Source organism: Camellia sinensis, chromosome 4, assembly GCF_055761805.1.
Source record: "Camellia sinensis isolate YWXY chromosome 4, ASM5576180v1, whole genome shotgun sequence".
Lineage (NCBI taxonomy): Eukaryota > Viridiplantae > Streptophyta > Magnoliopsida > Ericales > Theaceae > Camellia > Camellia sinensis.
In genome coordinates, this window is record NC_138964.1 from 192,703,091 (window position 1) to 192,715,777 (window position 12,687).

Here is a 12,687-nt window from a genome sequence, read left to right on the forward strand (position 1 = left end):
ATTATTAATGTTCTTGAATGTGGTGATTAATTTCTAATACCACGAACTACTTGTTAGGTTTTTGATATTGACAATCTTATTTGACAAAAAAATTTTCAGTTGTAATTTTATTCGATCTTTTTATTTCAGTAAGGTTATGAGTTTTTAGATGCGAATCCAACCTGAATTGTACTATGCCATAGAGTTCGTGATCTTAATTATTTCATGTTTGCCACTTCGCTGACTATGTCAGGGATCACGCTACCTGGTTAGCTTGGAGGGGTCCATGGGGTAGCGCTCCTTGGTGGGTCCAGGGCAGCGCGTCGAGGGGCAGCGCCCCTAAAGCAAAAATGTAGTCGAAGTTGTTTGTTAGCTCGAGCGAAGGAATGTACGCTCAAGCAAAGAATATATGGTTCGAGAAGTTTTCATTGACTGTAAAAATTCTGAGAAGGTGCTTTTCTCACTCAAGCGACACTTTGGTGGCTCGAGCGAAGACACTTGGAAAAACATGCGTATTAATCTCCTTACTTGAGCGACAATCGTGGCCGTGTTTTCTATAAATATATGGTTCTATCAGATTTTAGGGTTACGGTTTCTAGATATTCTTCTTGGGTATTAGGGTTTTTATTTGGATCTTCTTTACTAGTTTCTTTGATGTTTGTTTGAGTTTAACTCGTGGTTTGAGAAGTATACATCAAAGGATTGTTTGTTTCATTCAATAGAAAAGAGAGAGTTGGTTTTCGGTGGATTCCGGGGAATTTGAGCCTAAAGCTTTGGTGAATTCTGGAGTGGTTCATCGTCGTGATTCGACTTTAGCGTTGTGGATTCAATGTTGGGCAAGATAATTCTGAGGTGAAGACGGTGGTGGAAGAGACACATTGGGGTCGGTTCGATTCAGGTGTGAATTCGCTAGGTAATTGAGGGTACACTTGTATAATTCTTTTTTGTCTTCTTAGTGGATTATTTTGTGATTTTTGTCTTTGATTTTTTTTTATCACAATTGGAGGTGCTCCAGTTGTAGTTTTTTCACGTAAAATCGTTGTGTTGATTTGTCTTTGACTGTTTGATTGAGATTATTATTTACTATTTAAAATTAATAAATAATTACAAATCAATATTTCCAAAATTTTAGATTTTTCGCTATTAAACATTTATGTTATCTTTGGTTATTCATCTTTATATCATCAACCTAGGTAAAAAGAGGAAAGTTAAAATGAAAAGAAAAACCATGTTATAACTTTATTTTCTTAAATTATTTTTTGTAGTTTTAAAAATTACAAATATTTCTTGTTAAAATTTATCATTTAATAAAGTTAACAGAAAAATAAAATTCTTAACTATCCTCTTATACAATAATAAAATTTTCAGAACTATTAATTGAAATATATTTTTGATATCATTAAAAACTGTTAATTACTTAATATTTGATTAATGAAATGAATTATTTGTTATGAGATTAAAAATTAAAATAAATGGAATGTAATTTTTAAAATTACATGCGACATTCGCATTTTACACATATATATTTATAATTTACCCATGTGTTATTTATTACTCTTATTAGCATCACAGAATCATGTTTCATGAATATATTCTCTTGAAACATTTAATTTCATTTATATATGTGTTATAATAAATTTAAAATCTATACATTTTGGAATCTTTGGTGATGACAAAGTTATTAATCTAGAACACTCTGTTCATATATCAGCATCTCTGTTCCTAACACAGCTTCATTAAGAGTTGTCAACAAAAAAATATATTTAAATGGTTAGGTAGTTATTGAAAACTTCAATATATATAATTTGTTTAATTTTATTTATTTTTTAAAAAAATTTTGATACATTTTTGTCATTACTCTTGGCTTCTAGATTGCTTCAGCTAAAGCCTGGAAGTGGCATTTCTGCAAGATAATCTCAGAGAGCATCAAGCTTTGCTTGTTTGTAAGCTGAGCTGACTTGTTTTCATTTGCATTTGTTTAAATCAACTTGTCTTTTTCTCTGTGTATTTCTTTGGAGTCAATTCTAGTGACATGCAGTCGCAACCACACTTAACATCATTAATTATTAAAGTAAATTATAAATACATTACTTAGGTCTCGTTTGGCGAGTGACTTTTTTAGCTAAAAAGTCAAAAAGCCAACAACTTTTACAAAAAAGTTAAACATTCTCTCTTCTCTCTACTTTTTGCACATCTTTTCATAAAAAGCCAAAAAGTCATTCCAAATATACTAGTTTTTTTTTTACATCATATTTTAGTCAAAAAGCCAAAAAGCTACTAAAAAAGCTTGTTCCCAAACGAGGCCTTAGAATTTATTTAAAATATAAATTATCTCTTACAGTTTTGAGAATTAGAAATACATTCTTGTCAAAATTCGTCATTTAACAGAATTGACAGAAAAAATGAAATTATTAGAGATGTTAATTGAAATATATTGATAATATTGTTAAAAATTATTAATTGATTTAATAATTGATTAATGAAATAAATTATTTGTTAAACGATTAAAAATTTTAAAGGGCATGATGTAATTTTCAAAATTACATAAAAAAATCTGTATTTTAAATAAATCTCACGAAGTGTATTTATAATTTACCCTAATTATTATTACTACTATTATTAATTTTTTTTCATAGAAATTAAGAATATTGCAATTAGCAAAGTCTCCTTTCTAATAAGAGAGAAGTTTAGTTTAGTGGAGTTGGGCAAATTTGAACCTTTAATTTTATAAATTTCTATAGGTGGATCATATATTTTTTAGATTAATTTGATAATATTAGCTACATGATTTCAATAGATTTGTCTTTCAAAAAAAATAGAAGACAAGTATTGTTTTGAAAATAATTGTTCTTTTAAAATTAAAAAAAAAAATCTGACAAAATTATGTGTTATAATTATTAGATCGATTTGATTTTTTTTTTTTTTTTTTTTTTATAAATAATTTATAGACAATTTTTTAAAAGATGAGGACACAAATGATTAAAATGAGACTATGGTAAGCACTATAGATCCAACCAACTAAATTGAATCTCCAATGGGACAGATGTTGGATTCTTTATTATTATTATCTATAATTTTAAACTCGTTTATGTCAAATAATTTATATGAATGAGAAATAATTGAACACATTACATCATTGCATGCTGCATTGTGTAGTAGCCTCTGGAGGGCTATATAATCAAACGTATACATGCGGGATACAGTACGATCTCTCAATTTCTAAGGTCAGATTTATTAAACTAATAATTACAATTGGATTTTAACTATTATTCATCCATTGATGGACAAACTAATAAAGGTATATAAAACAACATTATGATTTTAAAAAAAGAAAAAAGAAAAACCACACACTTTACTAGGAATTACACATAGGGAGGTGCCTTTTTGTCTCTTAAACTTTCACGACAGTATGTGAGCGTTTTAGAAATTAATTTTTTGTTTTTTATTTTTTTAAAAGTAAAAATTTTATTGTAAAAAATATTTAAATTTTTTTTTGTCGTCGTGAGAATACTTGTTAAAAGTTCGTCTTAAAAAGTCAAATTAATTGCTTTCAGTAACAAAATTTTAAAAATATAGCTAATAAATGCATTTTAAGAAACAAAATAATTTGATCTCAAATCAATTTTTTTTTGACACAAAAATTTTAATCTCACAAGGTTAATAATTCACACTAAATGTCCAATTCTATCGCTAAAAATATAATAATGACATTTTTAATAACAAAAATATTTTATTCTTAAAAAATAATTTTGCCTCTAAAATCTTTGTTTGTAGTGTTCACTTCATATTTTTCTTTTCTTTTCTTTCTTTCTTTTTATTTTTATTTTTAAATGTGTACATATCAAAATTAAACATAAAATTTGTGCCTGTTTTTCTGCTATTTTGTTGAGTTTATGCATTAGGATTAGAAGTTTAAGATTTTAAGCTTAGGAAGGCATATTCATTGAGAATAAACTAATGGGTTGTTTGGGATGTCATAAATAAGTGTATTTTTTGTCTTTTTGAATTAAAAAGTTGAGGAAACAAAGATGGATGTTTGGGTTAATTTTTTGACTTTTTACAAAAAAATGTGTATTAAAAAAATTGTATAAATTAGTGTATAAGAAAAGTTTTGAAGTGTAGGTTATACAGTGGTTTGCAGAGTGGTGTAATAGGAAATGGTTGCCTCATTTTCGCGCAACCATTTGGATGGTACTCTGTGGCTAGTGGGGGCCGACCACGGTTCCCGTTTTGCTAATCGGAACTGTTTAATGTGTACAACTTGTCAAGTATTATATGTTTATAAAAAATCACGTTGATCGGATATCTATAGTTATCTGATCGGATTAGTTTTTTTGTCAACAGTTAACTATAACACCATCCATTTTTTATACGAAACTGATTTGATCATGTAGTTAGCGATATCCGATCAACGTGATTTTTTACAGACATATAGTATTGGACGAGTTCTACACATTCAACGATTCGGATTATCAAAACCGGATCCGTGGTGAGCCCCCACCGGCCCAATATTACCGTCCAACTTAATGAATATATATGTGTAATTTTTTTTTTTTTTTTCCTTTCAAGGTACAAATCAGTATTAATTCAGTACCTTTCACTTACAAGTTAGTTTGTATTAAAATATTATATATATTAATTTTTTATATTTTTAATTTATGAATAATGATGATTTTTTTATTTCTTTTTATAATTTTTTAACTTTTTAAATTTTTTCTAATATCTCAAACCAGACCTAAGATAAGTTCATATACACAGTTGATCTAATGTTTATCAAACCTTTTTCCTTTTTACTTTACTTTCAATGTGAGAGTCCACAACTTCACACGTACCAAGAAAGGCTTGATTTATTTTATTATTTGCTTGGGTTGCATCGCTAAGAATAGTCCAGACTTTATTCATTTTAGGTGTGAACTGAAAATATTGGCAGTTTTTTATTTTTTATTTTATAAATAGAAAATAAATTTTGTTTGGTGTACGCATAAGTTCTAAGAATAAAATTGAATTAACATGTTTGGTGAATTGTCGAAAAATGAAGGCTAACGGTGGATGATAAATGAATTTGATGGCAAGAAGTGGGTGTCGGAGCTCACAAGGTGGTCATAGGGCATTTGAAATGTGGCTGGATGTCATGTAGCCGCACACGGGTTGGTTCGGATCGGGTTAACCTATTAACCGGTAGCTGACTAAACACATTCGGATTGGAAGGATTAATATCCGATTTCGACCGGGTGATGGTTCGAAACCGTCCGTACATAGGAATCAGATTGACGGTCAAATTCGGTCAGTTTCACGGGTTGGACTGTATTAATAAAATTTTTTGGGCCAAACCATAACTGGGCCTTCACCATTAGCAATTTTATTATGAAAATAGACATTTTTCATGATTTTTAATTTATTACCAAGTTAAAATATTAGTAATTTTAAAAATAGACAACTTTACAATTAAAAGTATAATTAGCAAAAAATATTAAATTTATAATTTTACAATTCTATAATAAATTCCACCAATTCAATAAATAAATCTGTTGATGAATAAAAAAATATGAATAAAAACAGTTAATAAAAACAGCATAATATACATCAACTAATCAAACATGATAATAAATTTTCATTTTCAAAACAGTTAACACAATGATTTATTGAAAAACTAACAAACATTTTAAAGTACCAAAGAATAAAAAAACACACATGAGCATTCATATTTTTTTTCATTTAGCTTCTTTGAAGCAAAAACAATGACTTAAAACAAGGGTTTTTGTTAATAAATAAATAATAAAAAAAATTCCATGTAGGGATTATGTTAGTCTACAAAAAATTAAATATATATATATATACATTAAATCTAGTGTTTTTGTTAAAACAAAATTTAAAAATACGAAATCCATGTAGGATTTCAGTTATTCAAGAAACAATTAACTATAAACACAATATCGATCAAGGGTTGCAATTAATCAAAAAAGTTTAAACAAATAAACTCATACCTAAGGTTTTGGTTAGTAAGAGAGCACCACCACCAGCATCTCTGATTTGAAGGATAGATAAAACACCTCACAAAGTATCAAAGAGAGAGAGAGATTGGAAAGAGATGGAAGTTGAGAATGTGTGATGAGAGGGTAATTTGTAAACAAATTGGGCCAAGCTAGGAAAAGTCTTCTTTGAAAGTTGGGCCGCGCAATGGGCCGAGATAAGGGTTGGTATAGCTCGGTCTTAGGCCAAGAAGACATCTCATATTTCGAATTTGGGCCGAACTATGGCCGAGGTGTTTGGGCTTCGCAAGTTGGACCTCGTCCTTGTTAGTTCGGTCGGAGACTGCTGCAGTTAGCTCGGTCTAAACAGACAAAACCGAGGTAACATCAATGGCGAGGGCCGAACTGTGTATAGCTCGGTAGGGTGGCATTTGATAGATCGCCTTTCGATCACACGGTTCGAATGGCAGGGGGCCGAGATAAGGCAGTTCGGTTAAGAATGTATAACCGAGGTAAAGGATTCAGCTATCTCACTCGGCTTGCAGTGATGAGACTCTTAGGAGGACTCTGCTAAGGAGAGTAGAGTCCTACTGGGATTGTGCAAACCATCTCACTTGGTTAGTAGTGAGTAGGAGTATGATTCCTAGGAGAACACTGCTAAGGAGAGTACAATCCTACTAGGACTGTGCAAACCATCTCACTTGGTTGGTAGTGAGTAGGGTGTGTAATTCCTAGGAGGACTCTTATAAGGAGAGTTGGAATCCTACTAGGAATGGCCAAGCCAAGTCTATAAAAGCTCATAGCAGGACCTATGGAGACGTATCACAATCACAATGACAATCCCAATTCTTACTCTAGAATACATAGAGTTTATTATTTATTGTCTAGTTGCTGACTTAGGCATCAGAGGGGTTTCCGGCACACACCCGCCGGCTAGCTCACAATTGTGTTTTCAGGAAGTAAAGCGACGACGTTTATAGGAGCGCAAACTTGATTAACAGGATCATACGAGAAGAATTATTTCGTGCTCGTACATGTGATCAAAGATGTAAAAAGATATATAATGAGGGAAGAGATTGGTTTACGTTATAGAGAGAATGAGAGAGAGAAATACGGGATTGGTTTACGTTATACAGAGAGAAAGAGAGAGTGAGAGAGAGAAATATGGGAAAGAGAGAAATATGGAGAAGATGAGAGGAGAGGAGATGATATGATAGGTCTGCTGCTGGACAACTTTTTTGCTTTGAAAGTTGAAAATTGAAATACATCATCATCATCCTAGAAAGCTTCCACAAGAAGCTTTGCACTTCTCCCAATAATAAAACAACTATACAAATATAAAAAAATTGTAACAGCTGCATGCTTGTGTTGTTTAATTCGGTCGGGTCAGTTTCGACTGAAATAATTTACATAAAACCGTTGCCGACCGTGAAACCGCAAAATTCAACCAAATGAAACCGCATCCGACCAATTGAATATTCGAAACCGTCCATTTTACTTCGGTTCGGTTCGGTTCGGTTCAAGCTGGGCGGGTGGGTCGGATTCTGGTTTTTCATGAACACCCCTAATGTCATGTGTGGTGACTGTTCAATCACTAAAGCCAAGTGAGTGGTGGCCAAATTTCATTGGAACTTACATATGTTGGCGGTGGTAATGGTAGTTCAATCACTAAAGCCAAGTGAGTGGTGGCCAAATTTCATTGGAACTTACATATGTTGGCGGTGGTAATGGTAGCAGTGGGTGATTGGAAAGGAAAGAGAAAGTGAAAACTTATGTTGAAAATAAGTGAAAACCCATTTTTTTCACTTTAAATTTTTTTAAAATTAATTCTATTTTATTTTTTAAAGAAAAAACAGTATATGAAATAAGTTTTCATTTTCAATTGAAAAAAAAGTATATATTAAAAAAATGAAAGGTTACCAAACATAGACTTGGTAATTTTTAAGGTGGAATTTCAAAATAATGGAACAGACAAAAAAAAAAAAATTATAAAAACATGTGAGGTGCAAGTGATTTTATGATGGGGGTGCAAGTGAAAGATTGTGAGGGTAAATGTAACTTGTACTTCTCTATATTTGTATAATTTTTTTTCTTTCTTCCATTAATATGTAATTCCTCCTATTTTTAATGGCAAAAAAATCAGTCAAAACCTATTTCAATGTCAAAAGTACATGTTCAAAAGAATCAAAACCTTTTTCCAAAATCTTGTCTGCAACCCACCTCCAGTACCTTCCAAAAATTAGTTCTGTTTGTTTTCACTCCCAAAATCTTAATATGAATATATTTTTTTCAAGCTTTTCAAAAGCTACTTCATCTTGGGAGGGGAAATTATTATGTCCCTTTCCTCTTCTTAATTATCAAAGCTCTTTATAATTTAATTTAAAAGCAACTAAAAGTTGATTCCGAACATATTTTGAATAAAATGTTTTCCTAGTTATTTATGTTGCAGATTAATTTATTGGCCATCATTCTGTTGGTTGACCAGTCGAACATGTATGAAATGACCAAATTACCTTCACTCCAACCGAGCAGTACTTCTCATGATTCCTGGGATTGGTATAGAAATGTAAAGGTCTGCACTGTATGCTGTCCTGTGCTTCAAATATAGTGTGTTTCTATCTGGTGTTTAATGTAGATAAAAGTAAATAAAGTACTTTGGAGTGTGAAGACATTTGCTTTGTTAAAGTTGGGATTACCAACCAACTTGAACTAGATAAGAGTAACGAGTAGAGGGTGGCCTGTTTCTGGAAGCAAAACTTTTGCTTTGGGGGCTTGCTTTTTTGCTTTTCAGTTTTTTCATGATCTCAATTCAATTCAAGATTTTTATCTCTGCCACTGGCATTTCCATTGGTGGGCGGCCAATGCTAAAGTCACTTCTGCATGGCATCCTTAATAGAGAAAAAAGAAAAGTGAATGAAATAAAAATCAAATTTTGTCATCTTTGGCTCTCTGTCTCTCCCTTTTTTTTTTCTCAAACACTTGACACCAAGGAGTTAAGGTCTTGAAATATTAAAATTGTGTTTGAACTTTTAATTTATGGAGGGAAAAGAAAAATAGAGGGAAAGTTGGAGCATTACTAAAATTCATATGCATTCTTCATGTTGCTGCATTGTAGAAATTACAAAATATAACTTTGGACTGAACCCAAATGCAGCAAAGCATATTCAAACCTACAAAACATTGTTTTACAACATTTAGCACTTCTCCTAAAAACACAACAAAAATGCTTGACTCGAGTTCGTGCTGACAAAACAAGAACTTTTCCAAGCACATCATGTTCCTCAATCTTCCAGCAACACTGTCCACACTTGGATCGATGGAACTAGATTGACTCATGTTAGCCTTCACTTCACTTTCAGTTGTTCGAATCAACTCCACATCATGCCCATTGCCTCTATGTCTCTGCCTTAGTCTCCCTGCAACACTATATGGGACTGGTTCAGGGGTACGAGACTTCCTTTTCGACCTTGGGCTGATTTCTTTTGTAACAATGTAATCACCATGTTTACAATCCAAAAAATTCAATTTCTCCTCTTTCTTGCCTTTGAACTTTTCATCCCTTTCGTTGCCTTCAGATTCAAGCTTTGATAGTTCCTGGTGGTGGTCACCAGACTCGGAGGTAAGTGCAGACTTTTTATTGGGATCTTGGCTAATTCCAGACGCGATATTGTTTACACCATGTTTGTTCTCCGAAAAATGAATTTCCTCCATTCCCTCATCTTTAAACTCGTCATTTGTCTTGTTGTCTTCACATTTGGGGGTTACCAATCTGTGATGGTCATATTGTTGGTCATAATATCGGGTGTTTTGTTTGCATCAGTGTGCAATTGTCGGATTTGAATGAGATAATGTACAACCGACTTGAAGCCCAGTTGAGAAATCAGGAAAGTGGACAGATTGAGCTTAGCTCCAATTGCACAAAGAAAAACACGTAAAATCCTATTAGGAATGGTTACTAAAAGTTACCTTCGTACAGAGTGCTAGTGGGAGGCCATCCTTTTGCACGCTGGCAAGAACTGCAGTTGCAAATTTCACGACAAACGGGGAAAATTCAGTTTGGATTCTATTTTGCTTCACGCACATGCTCCCCATATCTGCACAAAGTCAATCTCCAAGGGTCGATTTGGATAGATGTGGATTTGAAAGGGAATTGATGATAACTCAAACCAAAGAACGAAAAATGTAGCAATTGGCTTTGATTGACTGACCATAGCTTGCGGCCTAGATTAGGTTTGTGGAACCTAGGCTTTCATCTATATCTATCAACTGCTTTCATTAACGGCAGAAAGCATTCCCATAAATTTTTAACTAGTATTGAAACTCTGTATCCAATTTTGTAGGGAGTAACAAATATTTGGATATTTACAAACTCTGTTTATATAAAAGAATAGCGAAAAAAATTATTGAGGTTAATGATAGGGAGATTAACATAATATACCATGCATACAAACAATCTCCACATAACTGTTCTGGGATCATGCCACACTTGCTGCAGTGTGTACAATGACCAATGGTTTTCTGGCCGCAACACAGCATGGTCATTAATGCTGTGTTTGGTTGGGGGATTTGGGGAGGGATTTGGAAAGGGAAATGGAAAAGGTAGGTGAAATGTGAATAAATCATGCCTATATTTCACATAGTTTCACCCACCATTTCCCTTTCCCTTTCCAAATCCCTCCACAAATCCCCCAACCAAACACAACATAAATGAATTGTGCAACAGTTAATAGCTATGTGTTGTCAGAGGTAAAAGCAAACGAGGAATATAAATCAAGTAAGTACTTAGAATGAATGCTAAAGCCATGTAGCCGGATGATTCAGCAATGTAACTTTTTTTTTAGGCTATGTTTGGATAATGTAGTTGAGTAGGAATTTGGAAAGAAAAAAGAAAATATGAATGAAATATAAGTTAAATTTTTTTTCCTTTTCCCTCGCCTTTTCTTTTCCCTTTCTAAATCTCTACTAAAATTCATGAACCAAACACAGTCTCAGGATTCACCTTCAATTTTTAACTCCTAATACCAGAATGTATATAATTTAAGAGAATGAGAAATACAAAGATACCTATCCTAAATTATTTGATCTCAAAATACTGACATATTACTTTCAAGTGACTTTCCACATTAAGACAAATATTTGCTTAGTATTAATCTGCACCAAATTCAGAGATATCAAAATGGGGAATGTAGAGTGTTATAAGAATGGATTTGTAGTTGGCTCACTTACCTCTAATAATACCTCCATTAATTTTTTTTCTTCTTCTCAAAAGACCCTAACCACGATTGTAACAGGTACTAAGCTAAGATCTCAAATGACTCTTCACCAAGTAAAATAACATATTCATTGTTTTCTTTCCAAAATTTTCAGAAAAAAAAATCAAATAGAGCCCAGAGAATGGTAAAAAGAACTATTTTTTATTGTTGTTTTTCCTTTTAAAAGAAAACACAAGCTTAAACGGAATTCGTGAGTAGTTTTGTGAAGTGACTATGAATGGCCTATTTGTAATTGAACATTAAAACGTAACATTCACCAAAGACAGCATGTACATTTTTAAGCAAGGCCTTTCAATGATTGCATATATATGTAACTATAGGAAAGAAAGGTACTTTTTTTTTCCCTTCTCCCTCTAATGATCATTTATGGATTTGTGAGTAAAACCACACCTGCATTGACGACAAGTCTTTCCCTTGAGTGGATCATAGATTTTCCTCCCATCCAGTCCGTAACCATCCACAAAAAGAGTCCAACTCGTGTCAGTGTTACCCAACAGCTTTTCATGTTTTTCCGTGTAAATCTCTGGAGTTGGACATTCTCTTACACTTTGTTAGATTGAAGGATTTGGGAAGTGGTTTTTAGAAAGGGAAAGAGATTCACACACCATTTCCATTTCCATTTCCAAATCTCTCCCTAAATTTCCCAACCAAACTCACACCAAATTCCCCAACTAAACACAGCATTAACAAATCATGCTCACCTTCCAAAGATGTATCCTTTTTTCTGTGCTTCAACTCAGAATAGCTAACTGGAGTCGCATTTTGCAACCTACATTCACACCAAAATGGAGGAGGGTGGGGAATAATACACAATTTCATCAAATTCATGTAATCAGAACCTAAAATTCTATTCTTAGTAAAAAAATACAAGAAACCGTAGAAATGTTATGGACCTAAAACACCTCAATAATTGTCAAATCCCCAAATTTTCATCTAATACTTCAAAATCTTATTAACAGAACATCATCAACCTCAGAAACCCCATTTCTCAGCCCAAGAAAAACAAGAAATGTATTAAACATTAAGGCCTACAAACACTCCATGGAAACTGTTGTGTAAAATCGTGGTTTCGATCACACAATAAACTAATGGAACAAGCATGCACAGAAAAATAAGAACTCAAGATATACAGTGGTTCGGCGTGATGTACTTATTTCCAAGGTAAAGATAATAATCCATTATAATCAATCAAGATTAACCAAAAAAAAAAAAAAAAGAAAGAAAGAAAAAGAAAAAAGAAGAAGAGACTCGACCACTCAATGCAACTCTATTTTCTGTAACACTAATGAAAACCTTCCCAGAAATTACAATATACCACCCAATCTTTGGGCCGGGGCGCTGCCACAAATCCCGGGAAAGGGCTTAGGAGAGTCTTCATTGGTCCTTTTATGGAGGTACAGGTAAATACAAGACACCTCAATGTCAATCTAAAACCTTGACACATCAAGAGTAGCTATCAACAACCC

The 12,687-nt window shown here is 32.7% G+C and overlaps 1 long non-coding RNA gene across 1 annotated transcript; it reads right to left on the reverse strand.

Moving 5' to 3' along the window:
- Positions 1–9,002: 9,002 nt before the first annotated feature.
- On the reverse strand, positions 9,003–12,687 carry LOC114274628 (uncharacterized). Its single transcript, XR_014365805.1, has 2 exons — positions 11,612–12,687; positions 9,003–10,042 (listed from the first exon to the last, which is right to left on the reverse strand). It is a non-coding gene; the product is annotated as an uncharacterized LOC114274628 (long non-coding RNA).